The 13,386-nt window shown below is 34.4% G+C and overlaps 1 protein-coding gene across 1 annotated transcript in view; it reads left to right on the forward strand.

Annotated features, from left to right (window-relative positions):
- Positions 1-11,879: 11,879 nt before the first annotated feature.
- kek2 (kekkon 2) overlaps positions 11,880-13,386 on the forward strand; it is a 1,284,908-nt gene continuing 1,283,401 nt past the window's right edge. Inside the window, exon 1 of the mRNA XM_069830676.1 lies at positions 11,880-11,942. The gene's annotated coding sequence lies outside the window, so the exon portion shown is untranslated. The remainder of the gene's footprint in view (positions 11,943-13,386) is intronic.

Consider the following 13,386-nt stretch of genomic DNA (forward strand, 5'->3'; position numbering starts at 1 on the left):
CTCGGACTTCTGATTATGGGGACACTTAAAGGCCTTAGTGTATGCAACACCATAGGTGACGTTCAAACACTACAGGAACGTGTCTTCAAAGCCTGTTAGCAAAACAGAGACAACCAGGGGTCCTTGAAATGTTACGTGGTTCCCTAAGACTCCGAGGAGAAGGATGTGTTACGATGAATGGAAAACACATCGACCTCTGCTGTGAACAAGTTAAATTCTAATATGTAGGAAGATATTAATTTCAGGACATATTTATTATACTACGCAGAATAAATATGGGAAATGCCTGTTATTATTCGGTTGAGAAGCTTTTGTGATCTAGTCTTCTGTCAAAAAATCTGAAAGTTAGAATTTATAAAACAGTTATATTACCGGTTGTTCTGTATGGTTGTGAAACTTGGACTCTGACTTTGAGAGAGGAACAGAGATTAAGGGTGTTTGAGAATAAGGTTCTTAGGAAAATATTTGAGGCTAAGAGGGATGAAGTTACAGGAGAATGGAGAAAGTTACACAACGCAGAGCTGCACGCATTGTATACTTCACCTTACATAATTAGGAACATAAAATCCAGACGTTTGAGATGGGCAGGACATGTAGCACGTATGGGCGAATCCAGAAATGCATATACAGTGTTAATTGCGAGGCCGGAGGGAAAAACACCTTTGGGGAGGCCGAAACATAGATGAGAAGATAAAATTAAAATGGATTTGAGGGAGGTAGGTTATGATGGTAGAGACTGGATTAATCTTGCTCAGGATAGGGACCAATGGCGGGCTTATGTGAGGGCGGCAATGAACCTACGGGTTCCTTGAATGCCAGTAAGTAATTAAGTAATTATTTATTATACTTTTTTATACTTGTTTTGATGAGTTCTGCCACCTCTTAAAATAGTAGAGCTTTTCTTTTAACACTCTGTATATTCTAATCTTGTAATAATAATGAATATTCGCACAAAACTGCGATAAATATTTTTATAAGTACTTAGGACAATGTATGATATCCGTATTTATGGTTAAGTTCTTTGTAAAATAGAAAATGTAAATCGTTTTCCTCAAACCCAAATTTTTAGAAGCTTATCTTGATTTATCGAAACAGGAATCTCCCCGATTTGTAAAGTACGTAGATGCAGAAGGGATGGAGGAGTGAGTAGGGGGTAGAAATTGGAATCGAGGGGAGAAGTTGGCAAGGGTTGAGATATTTTAAAAGAGAAATTCAGTTCACAGCTTAAATTAAGTGTCATCTCTTTTTTCCATCGAAGAAAACCCACTCATGAATAAGATGGTAAAACTCGGCACAGTAAAATACGATTAAAGAATATACCAAGAGGTCTGGAAAACTGTGTAGATCATATATGTTTCTTATCGCTTCAAGGGAGCAATAGTAGTTAGGGCGCAGTTAACGCTAGGTCTTCTAAAATTGCTTGATGGGAAAGAAGCCTCTTGAAACTCACCCACCCTGCAGTCAACATGGCGGAATAATGATCGATAACAACCCTTTTCCGATCCGGACTTCAATTCCATTAATCGTCCATTAGAAACGCCCCACTTGCATCCAAGATCGGCTCGGAATAGCAATGCAAACTGAGTGGAAGAGCTATGCTGAAGGAAGATAGGAACAAGACTTGAGAGACGAAGAAATTTTCTACTCTAAACTTTTCACCTCTTTAAGTTTGGATATAAATTTTAAAACTTTTCTTGTCTATGTATTGTATGTTTCATTTTCTTTTTGCTGCACGTTACTAGTATTTGCACTATAAAGTCTCATATATTGATTTTGAATTCAGTTTTATAGCTTTTCATAAAATTCGCATTACAGCAAATTTTTATCGAGCAGAGAAATCATGCTTTAATATTTTTATTCACTCTTAATAACTGAGCATTAGTTTTTTCGAGACTGATATCGCTGTTTGAGTGTCATACAATAACATTATGCCGGCATTAACGCCTGCAACATAATTTATATTCCTCTGATAATATTTGAAAGAGACTGATATTCGATATCAAATTAATACTGAAAATTATAATTTTTATAATGACGACATAATTTGCTTTGTACTTTGATTGATTCATTCATAGTTTTCTGCCTAAGGGGACTTCCACTGAAAACCCAGTATGATGCATATAACTTAATATTATCTGTTATGTGATATCTTTTTCTGCCTCGAAATTTTTTCCTGTTCACCATTCCTTCCAGTGTATCTTTCAGTAGGCAGTTTTTTCTGAGCCAGTGATCCAATCAACACTCGGGTGGAAATTAAACGCAGAATAAATATGGGAAATGCGTGTTATTATTCGGTTGAGAAGCTCTTATCATCCAGTCTGCTGTCCAAAAATCTGAAAGTTAGAATTTATAAAACAGTTATATTATCGGTTGTTCTGTATGGTTGTGAAACTTGGACTCTCACTCTGAGAGAGGAACATAGGTTAAGGGTGTTTGAGAATAAGGTGCTTAGGAAAATATTTGGGGCTAAGCGGGATGAAGTTACAGTAGAATGGAGAAAGTTACACAACACAGAACTGCACGCATTGTATTCTTCACCTGACATAATTAGGAACTTAAAATCCAGATGTTTGAGATGGGCAGGGCATGTAGCACGTATGGGCGAATTCAGAAATGCATATAGAGTGTTAGTTGGGAGACCGGAGGGAAAAAGACCTTTAGGGAGGTCGAGACGTAGATGGGAGAATAATATTAAAACGGATTGAGGGAGGTGGGGTATGATGATAGAGACTGGATTAATCTTGCACAGGATAGGGACCGATGGTGGGCTTATGTGAGGGCGGCAATGAACCTTCGGGTTCCTTAAAAGCCATTTGTAAGTAAGTAAGTAAGTGACCCAATCAATTCCTTTCTTTTTTTCCTGATCAGTTTCAGCGTTATTCTTTCTTCACCCGCTCTTTCTAACACAGCTTCGTTTCTTATTCTGTCTGTCCACTTACGAGCTTCATTCTTCTTCTCATACACATTTCAAATGCTTCTATTCACTTCTCTTCACTTCGTCGTGATGTCCATGTTTCTGACCCATACAATGCTACAATCCACACAAAGCACTTCATTAGTCTCTTCCTTAGTTCTTTATTCAGGGGTCCGCAGAAGACGCTCCTTTTTCTATTAAAAGCTCCTTTGCCATTGGTACTGTCCTTTTGACTTCCTGGCAGCAGCTCATGTTATTTCTTATAGTACACCTAAGTATTTGAAGCTGTCCACTTGCTCTACCGCCTCTTTTAGAATTCGCCATGTACCTTCTTTACTTTTCTTCCTATGATCATGGTCTGCGTCTTGTTTGCAATTTATCTTCATTCCATGCTTCTCACAGCTGTCATTTATCTTCAGTAACATATCACTTAGTATCATCTTTTCTTCTACTAACAACGCCATATCATCAGCACATCTTATGTACTTTATTCTTCTTCCTCCTACTATCACTCTTCCCATGTTCTGAAAACAGTTCGTCAGTAAATCCTCCAAGTAGATGTTTAGTTAGTTAGTTAGTTAGTTAGTTAGTGGGGTTTAAAAAGGGCGCGTCAGCAATTCTGGCTATTTGCGCCCTTATTTAAAATTCTTCATAGACAAAAGTAGATTATGAAGAGGGTAGATGATAAAGGGCATCCTTTACGTACTCCTCTTTCTATTTCGCTTCCTTCTGACATTTATTCTCCTATTCTGTGACTTTTCCTAGTTGTTTCATATAAAGTTTACTGAACAGCCTCCTCTTCTTCCAATCCATATCAATTTTCTTCATAATCGCCATCATTTTATTCCAATCCACTCTGTCAAACGCCTTTTCTAGATCGACAGATACTATATACATTTCTTTATTTTTCTCTAGGTGTCACTGATTGTTCGTAGCAGTACAATTACATCATTTCCTCTCCTGAAGCCAAACTGCTCTTCTTCCAACTGTTCTTCCATCTTAGAATATAAATGTCGATTCAGTGTTAGCAGGAGAATCTTCGCCGAGTGTGATATCAGGCTGATAGTCCTGAACTTGTTACATTTCTTGGTATTATTTTTCTTCGGTAAAGTCTTCAGGTCAGTCCCATTTGTACTTTGATGTAAGAATTATATATAGGAGTCAGTAAATCAGAAGATTTTGCAAAGTTTCAATCTAGCATTGTCTTTCTTTCTTTCTTTCTTTCTTTCTCTCTTTCTTTCTTTCTTTCTTTCTTTCTTTCTTAATTTCCTTCTCTCTTTATTTTCTTTCTTTTTTTTCGTTCTTTCTTTCTTTCTTCCTTTCTTCCCTTTTTTCTTTCTCTCTGTTTCTTTCATGCTCTCTTTCTTTCTTTCTTGCTCTCTTTCTTTCTTTCTTTCTACCTTTCTTTCTTTCTCTCTTTGTCTCTTTCTTTTTTCTTTCTTTCTTCTATCTTTCTTTCTTTCTCTCTTTGTTTCTTTCTTGCTCTCTTTCTTTCTTTCTACATTTCTTTCTCTCTTTGTTTTTTTCTTGTTCTCTTTCTTTTTTCTTGCTCTTTCTTGCTCTCTTTCTTTCTTTCTTTCTTTCTTTCTCTCTTTGTTTCTTTCTTGCTATCTTTCTTTCTTTCTTTCTCTCTTTGTTTCTTTCTTGCTCTCTTTCTTTCTCTCTTTGCTTCATTCTTGCTTTCTTTCTTTCTTTCTCCTTTGTTTCTTTCTTGCTCTCTTTCTTTCTTTCTTTCTATCTTTCTTTCTTTCTTTCTTGCTCTCTTTCTTTCTTTCTACATTTCTTTCTCTCTTTGTTTTTTTCTTGTTCTCTTTCTTTCTTTCTTTCTTTCTTTCTTGCTCTCTTTCTTTCTACCTTTATTTCTTTCTCTCTTTTTTTCTTTCTTGCTCTCTTTCTTTCTTTCTTTCTTTCTTTCTTTCTATCTTTCTTTCTTTCTTTCTTGCTCTCTTTCTTTCTTTCTACCTTTCTTTCTTTCTCCCTTAATCTCTTTCTTTTTTCTTTCTTTCTTTCTTTCTATCTTTCTTTCTCTCTTTGTTTCTTTCTTGCTCTCTTTCTTTCTTTCTTTCTTTCTTTCTTTCTACCTTTCTTTGTCTCTTTGTTTTTTTCATGCTCTCTTTCTTTCTTTCTTTCTTGCTCTCTTTCTTTCTTTCTACCTTTATTTCTTTCTATCTTTCTTTCTCTCTTTGTTTCTTTCTTGCTCTCTTTCTTTCTTTCTTTCTTTCTACCTTTCTTTGTCTCTTTGTTTTTTTCATGCTCTCTTTCTTTCTTTCTTTCTTTCTTGCTCTCTTTCTTTCTTTCTACCTTTATTTCTTTCTCTCTTTTTTTCTTTCTTGCTATCTTTCTTTCTTTCTTTCTCTCTTTGTTTCTTTCTTGCTCTCTTTCTTTCTCTCTTTGCTTCATTCTTGCTTTCTTTCTTTCTTTCTCCTTTGTTTCTTTCTTGCTCTCTTTCTTTCTTTCTATCTTTCTTTCTTTCTTGCTCTCTTTCTTTCTTTCTACCTTTCTTTCTTTCTCCCTTAGTCTCTTTCTTTTTTCTTTCTTTCTTTCTTTCTATCTTTCTTTCTCTCTTTGTTTCTTTCTTGCTCTCTTTCTTTCTTTCTTTCTTTCTACCTTTCTTTGTCTCTTTGTTTTTTTCATGCTCTCTTTCTTTCTTTCTTTCTTGCTCTCTTTCTTTCTTTCTACCTTTATTTCTTTCTCTCTTTGTCTCTTTCTTGTTTCTTTCTTTCTACCTTTCTTTCTTTCTCTCTTTGTTTCTTTCTTGCTCTCTTTCTTTCTTTCTTTCTTTCTTTCTACCTTTCTTTCTCTCTTTGTTTTTTTCTTGTTCTCTTTCTTTTTTTCTTGCTCTTTCTTGCTCTCTTTCTTTCTTTCTTCCTTTCTCTTTTTTCTTTCTTGCTATCTTTCTTTCTTTCTCTCTTTGTTTCTTTCTTGCTCTCTTTCTTTCTCTCTTTGCTTCTTTATTGCTATCTTTGCTTCTTTCTTGCTATCTTTGCTTCTTTCTTGCTCTCTTTCTTTCTCTCTTTGCTTCATTCTTTCTTTCTTTCTTTCTTTCTCCTTTGTTTCTTTCTTGCTCTCTTTCTCTCTTTGTTTCTTTCTTGCTCTCTTTCTTTCTCTCTTTGCTTCTTTCTTGCTTTCTTTGCTTCTTTCTTGCTCTCTTTCTTTCTCTCTTTGCTTCATTCTTGCATTCTTTCTTTCTTTCTTGCTCTCTTTGTTTCTTTCTTGCTCTTTCTTTTTTTCTCTCTTTGTTTCTTTCTTGCTCTCTTTGTTTGTTTCTTTCTTTCTTTCTCTCTTTGCTTCTTTCTTGCTCTCTCTCTTTCTTTCTTTCTTTCTCTCTTTGCTTCTTTCTTGCTCTCTTTCTTTCTTTCTCTCTTTGCTTCTTTCTTGCTCTCTTTCTTTCTTTCTTTCTTTCTCTCTTTGCTTCTTTCTTGCTCTCTTTCTTTCTTTCTTGCTCTCTTTGTTTCTTTCTTGCTCTCTTTCTTTTTTTTCTCTTTGTTTCTTTCTTGCTCTCTTTCTTTCTTTCTCTCTTTGTTTTTTTCTTGCTCTCTTTCTTTCTTCCTTCCTTTTTGTTTCTTCTTTCTTTCTCTTCTTCCTTCTATGGTTCCTTATATTTGACGTTCTTCTTTCCCTGTTTGCTTAATTTTTTTCCGTTCTCTTTAATTCTTGTTCCTATTTACATTTCCTTTCCTATCATCCTATTTTCTTAACTTCTTTCCTTCATCCCTATATTTTCTTACTCTTGCAGTTTGTTCCAGGAATTTCACTAGTCCCGTGATATAGCCTGCCAATAGAATTATATCGGAGTATAAGACTCTTTCTTGAATTCTAAAATTTTAGAAATGAAATACAAACAAGTTCTAGTAATTCATTCTGCTTCTGCTAATTGCATTTCATTTCTCGACAGATTTAGCTGCACTTGAGTACTGAACAAACAAATCTCCCCTCTCATAACACGTTATTTACTTAGCGTAAGTTAAACAAATCTTGACAGATATATTTCTTGCATGTCTAGGGCACGTTCATTTAACTGTTGGTATAAAGTCAATGATGAGATTGCATCTCTCATTACGATATACACATGTCTGGCTTAAGTCATGGTCAGTAGCTTGACACCGTATTGTGATAAGGAAATTCTGTTTCTGCAATAGCTGGTTTCAATCTCATGCTAAGTATTCTAAATTTCGAACTTAGTTCTCGTTTATTCTTATATCAAATATTAGAGTTTCAATCCATCAAATATAAACATGAACAAAATTTGAATTTGAATAGATTATTACTGTTTTTTTTTAATAGCGCTATATCAGAAGGCTTAAATAACTTTCTTTTAGTACATAAGAATTCATAGCTTTCGAAAACGAAGTCCCTTTTTGAAATAAAGAAATGTGTTGTTCCTTTTCCATGTGAAAGAAAGATGTATACTAATACTTTCCGATAATAAATTATATAATTTTTACTATAGTATATAGTGCTATTTCCCTCACTAGTAAGCTTTCTTCCTTTAAATCAGGGACGGGGAACTCATATTGTAAACAGAGCTGTAAACATGGGTACCTACGTACAACAGCAACTGTAGCTGGAGGAACTAAGTTCTTTGAGAGAGACTATTCCCCTTCCCAGCTTTAAATAATAATTGCCTGCACCATTTTCGTTGACATTAAAATTTAACATGTGTTACCCTACTGTACATATTGTATTGTATTGTACTTATTTACATTCCATGGTATTCGTATATCCGTTCACAGCTAGAATATCAAAACTTGTCAAAGAAGAAAAATCTTAATAGTACTATAAAGTCTTAATTATATTCATAGTCTAGTTGAAATATATAGAGAAGAGTTTTACAATATAGTCTACTAGTACTATATGAAGGTTAATATAAGACAAAAATATTCATGAAGCGTTGTTGAAGGTCATAAATTCACACACAGAATAGAAAGAATGAGAAAATCTGTACTTCTTTAATTTCGCCCTAAATAATCTCATGTTTTGAATTTAATTTTTTATACCCATAGGGAGGCTTTTAAAAATTTTACTTCCATATAACACACTCCACTTTGATAGCACGATAGACTTGCCAAAGGAATATGAATGTCTTTTTTGACGCGTATTTATGCTATGAACTGTTGAATTAGTTACAAAGTTTTCACGATTACATACGAGGAAATTTATTAATGAAAAAATGTATTGACAAGCCATGGAATTTATTTATATTTTTGAAAATGGTCCTACACGATTTCCTAGATTTGACACTTACTATTATTCTAATTAATTACTCTTTTTTTGTAGTAGGAATATACTGTTACTATTTGCAGAATTTCCCCAGAATATTATTCCAAAACTCATTACAGAGTGAAACTATGCAAGGTATATTGATATTAAGGTATTGATATTTACTATCTTTAGAATAGAATCTAATAGCAAAATATGCTGAATTTAGTTTAGGGGTAATTTCTTTAATATGATTTTTACAATTATCACAATCCATTTTTAAACCAAGAAATTTGGTTGTTGTTTCTATTAGGAACCTTTAGTTAACTATTAGGCTTGAAATTTGGGAGGTTGAATTTTGGAAGGATTTAAATTGGATTATGTTACGATGAAAGAGTAATGGAACGGAGAAAAATTCTCTCCGGCGCCGGGATTTGAACTCGGGTTTTCAGCTCTACATGTTGACGCTTTATCCACTAAGCCACACCGGATTCCACCCCGGCGTCGGAAGAATCGTCTCACTTTTAAGTTCCAACTCTTGGGTTCCCTCTAGTGGCCGCCCTCTGCACTACGTCATAGATATCTATGAACCTAGAACCGAAGTCCACACATGTGCTGAGGTGCACTCGTAATGAGTGACTAGTTAGCCGGGTTCCGACGGAATAAGCGCCGTCTTAAATCACGAAGTGATTTACGCATATCATATTTATTATTATAATGTACCGAAGTACATATGATATTTCCATGCTGATATTATGCGTCTGATCCCGGCCAACTAGTTACTCATTACGAGTGCACCTCAGCACATGTGTGGACTTCGGTCCTAGGTTCATAGATATCTATGACGTAGTGCAGAGGGTGGCCACTAGAGGGAACCCAAGAGTTGGAACTTAAAAGTGAGACGATTCTTCCGACGCCGGGGTGGAATCCGGTGTGGCTTAGTGGATAAAGCGTCAGCACGTAGAGCTGAAAACCCGAGTTCAAATCCCGGCGCCGGAGAGAATTTTTCTCCGTTCCATTACTCTTTCATCGTATGATGACGCAGAATATCTGCATGGAAATATCATATGTACTTCAGTACATTATAATAATATATATATGGATTATGTTAGTTTTGTTACAATTTAATCCTATTTTTTTTTTTTTGGCTGAGAACCAATACTATATTTTAAGGATAATTTCCTTTGTTGAATATTGAAATCCGTTGGAGTTACTGGATGTAATTACTATATTTGTGCCATCTGCAAATAATATGGGTTGATCTGGATTTAGATAAGGTGACTGCAAATGTTCTTTATTTAGATATTATTTACTGAACGAGTCTTGGTGGGAGTCCATCTGTATGTAGGCAACAATTTCGCACGACTGTCCACAAGTAGCATATAGCCTATACAGGGGATTTTATTTACTGCACATGCGCATTGCGTTGAAAGTAAAATGTATGTAACAAGGGAGCTGCAAATTGTATTTCTGTATCTGTACATATTAGGTTATATCTTAAATCTGAATAGTGTAAAATGTAACTAGTTAGCGAAGTACGCAATGGAGAGAGTAAGGAAGGACTGGCGTAGTTGCCTAATGAATGGTGCCTCACGGGTGCAACTTATGAGGTTCAGACCTGTCTTTGGACAGTTGTCTAAACAAATATAATAATAATAATAATAATAATAATAATAATGATAATAATAATAATAATAATGGCTTTATTTAACCTGGCAGAGTTAAGGCCTTAAGGCCTTCTCTTACACTCAACCAGGATTAAAACTTGCTTACACAGTTGATCATAAAACTTGATCAGAATTAAGTAATTACATACTGATTACATAATGAGATCAAAAGAGGTAGTTACATATAATTTACCTCATAAAATAAAAATAAACATAGTGAAATACATATTAATTTGTTAGAATCAAATGCGAATCACATAAAAACAGAAGCCGATAATTCAATAAAAAAAAGGAAAATGTACGCAGTAAAAATAAAAATAAACACATTAGTATACATATTAATATTAGATTATAATTAAGTAGGACTTACATAATTAAATAAGAAACCGACAATTGAATAAAATGTACACAAAAATAGATTAATACTAAAAAACAACAACACAGTGGGATACATATTGGCGTTAAGTGATAAATAAACACGATTTAGATAATAAAAATAAGAAAAAAATAATAATAATAAATACAGTGGAACACATTTGTAACACGTTAGGTCTGGCAACTCATCATAAGATACTTTTCTAATTTACATTTAAAGGATATTAAAGTTCGGCAGCCCTTGACTTCAGGCGGCAGAGAATTCCAGTGACGAGAAGTAGCAACAGTGAAAGACGAAGACTAAATAGATGTTGTGTGCAGTGGTATTTCTAGCATGTTGTCATATTGTGACCGAGTATTTTTTAAGTTATGATACCGAGAAAGACTGTGGAATCGGACAGATAAGTAAGAGGGAGTAGAGGTGTGCAAAATTCGGTATAAGAGAGAAAGGGAATGTAAATTTACGTTATGATAACGGCATTCATACAGATGCGAATACATTCCTCTGAACATACATACATACATACATACATACATACATACATACAAACATATACACATATACATACTGTACAGTAATGGCAAAAAAACCGGACCGACCCTTGTAGCTGATTTCACAGCCTTGTTCACTCCAGAGCACGATAGACTGGTAACTAAGACTTTCGTGGTTCGAATCCTGCCTGGGAAGGAAACTTTATTTCATTTTGAATCTTGCGTACACCACTTTTAACACTTGAATATAATTAATTGATGAACTAGTGGACTTACTTGTATTAAATATGTAATATTTGTCCGGCTTACAGTTGTTTCAGTGCTTCACGCACCATCATCAGAGCCTACTAGATGGCGGCGTCATCTCGAACTTCTCTGCCTGTTAGGAGGGTGTGTTTTATTGTTGGACATACAGGCAGATCATTCCAAACACGCTACAAAGAACACATTAAAGCTATAACCAGAGGACACAATACATCTACATACGCCGATCACATAACCAATACTAACCATACATGCAATAACATAAATACGGACATGGAAATCCTACACACACAACCCAAGAACCAAAAACTCAACACACTAGAACAATACGAAATATACAAACACACTAAAACACACCCCGATCAAATCCTCAACACACAGATCAATTTCAGTACACACACACTATTCGACTCCACACTTCAACACCTTCCAACAATAAAACACACCCTCCTAACAGGCAGAGAAGTTCGAGATGACGCCGCGATCTAGTAGGCTCTGATGATGGTGCGTGAAGCACTGAAACAGCTGTAAGCCGGACAAATATTACATATTTAACACGAGTAAGTCCACTAGTTCATCAATTAAACTTTATTTTGTTCCTTATTCAAATTTATTCCCAATACTTTTCGATTGCTGGTAAAATTCATATTCAAGGAATAATAAGTTACTTAAGTAGTAAAATATAGCTGCAATAAAAAAGTATTGGGAACAAATTTGAATAAGGAACAAATTAAAGTTTCCTTCCCAGGCAGGATTCGAACCACGAAAGTCTTAGTTATCAGTCTATCGTGCTGTGAAATCAGCTACAAGGGTCGGTCCGGTTTTTTTTTTTTTGCCACAACTGTACTTACATGACATTTGAGGAGAATAATATTGAGAACTACATTGAGGACGGTGTTAAATAGAAATTAGGATCTGTAGAAAACTTACTTTCTTGAATTTTGTTCGTAATCAATGTCTTCTTTATTTTCAGGAGCAGCAAGTGGCACTAATACCATCGACCTCAATTCGGATTTCTACTTCTATTTTTGGTAAGTAAATGAAAAATAATTCATGCATGAATATATTCATTTGTCTTATATTTATTAAAACTATTTAAAAAATCATTATTTGTTTATTAGATTCATATAGATAAAGATTTGTTGAATTTTGTTGAATTTTATCCTGAGTTAATCCGTCATCATTTAATTTTACTGTTACGCTTATACTATTACCACGATATTAATAAGCAGAAGATAGTAATTTATTTCCTATGAGAAGTATATTCTTGTAGATGATATTTCGTAACAAATACTATTAAAAGCAGTACCCTAAAATTACCTATACTTGTAAATATCACATAAAAAGAACAGCGTTGCAGTAAGCACTAAAGGTGCACAATCTAGTGATTAGAAGTTGTGCACCGCCATCTCTTCTGGTCGCAAGGTAGAAATTTTGCATGAAAATCTCTGACGTCGCTAGGGATCGAACCCGGGCCGGCTAGTCTGATGAATCTTCACTTTCTGATATTTGCGGTTAGAATTTCAATTTCTAAAATAAAGTTATTCTTATTTACATTTTAATAGTCGATTTGCTCTTTTCCTGAAAAAAGATTTTCTCAGTAATTAAGTTTAAAAACATTTGTACCAGAGTGCTGCATTGGAGTTAAATCGCTCGCTTGAACTCGGTCGAGTGTCGCACCCTCGAGTGAGATACGATCGGTCGTGATACACTCGTAATAAATAGAAGTACAGTACAAGGTCGTCTCACCGGCATGTCTTATCTTGTATGGAAGATGACAGATGAGATACACATATGTTTTGCTCACACGGTAAAAATAAGGCTTTATTTTCTGCGTTTATGACAAACGTTTAATGGAACGGTCAATGGAACGTACCAAAACAGGAACATGAAGTTATAAATAAAATAGTATGAAAAACTTCAATATACAGTTATTATTGCTAATTAATAATTATTCAATATTTGATTTACCACATATATAATATGATAGGTCCATACATAGTGTTCCGCCTATATACTGCGACAATGTAGAAACGTTTTGCAAAATATTATTGATACAGCAGTAGATTCATAACAATATTAGTACAGAGATAAAGTCACAGAAAATATAATAAAACGAATAATCATGCTGCACAACTGTTACAGACGCAAAGATTGAACACTAATTATTAGAGATTATTATTATTATTATTATTATTATTATTATTATTATTATTACTACTAGAAAACTTGATACAGTTCTTGCATTATCGTGATTGTGTTCTCCGTTTATAATAATTAAATATACATCCAATAACATCTATCAGATGTGGCAAAAACAAAATCATTCCTGTGGGGGGGGGGGGGAACATTTACCTACAACATTTATATTACATTTTAAAGCAAGTTTTGTAGTTGTACTATGGAGAGGTTAGTTAAACACTGCAAAGTTTTGAAATGATAAACATCTATGATGTTACTACACAGTTCATCACT

This window comes from Periplaneta americana, chromosome 7 (assembly GCF_040183065.1).
Source record: "Periplaneta americana isolate PAMFEO1 chromosome 7, P.americana_PAMFEO1_priV1, whole genome shotgun sequence".
Taxonomy (NCBI): domain Eukaryota; kingdom Metazoa; phylum Arthropoda; class Insecta; order Blattodea; family Blattidae; genus Periplaneta; species Periplaneta americana.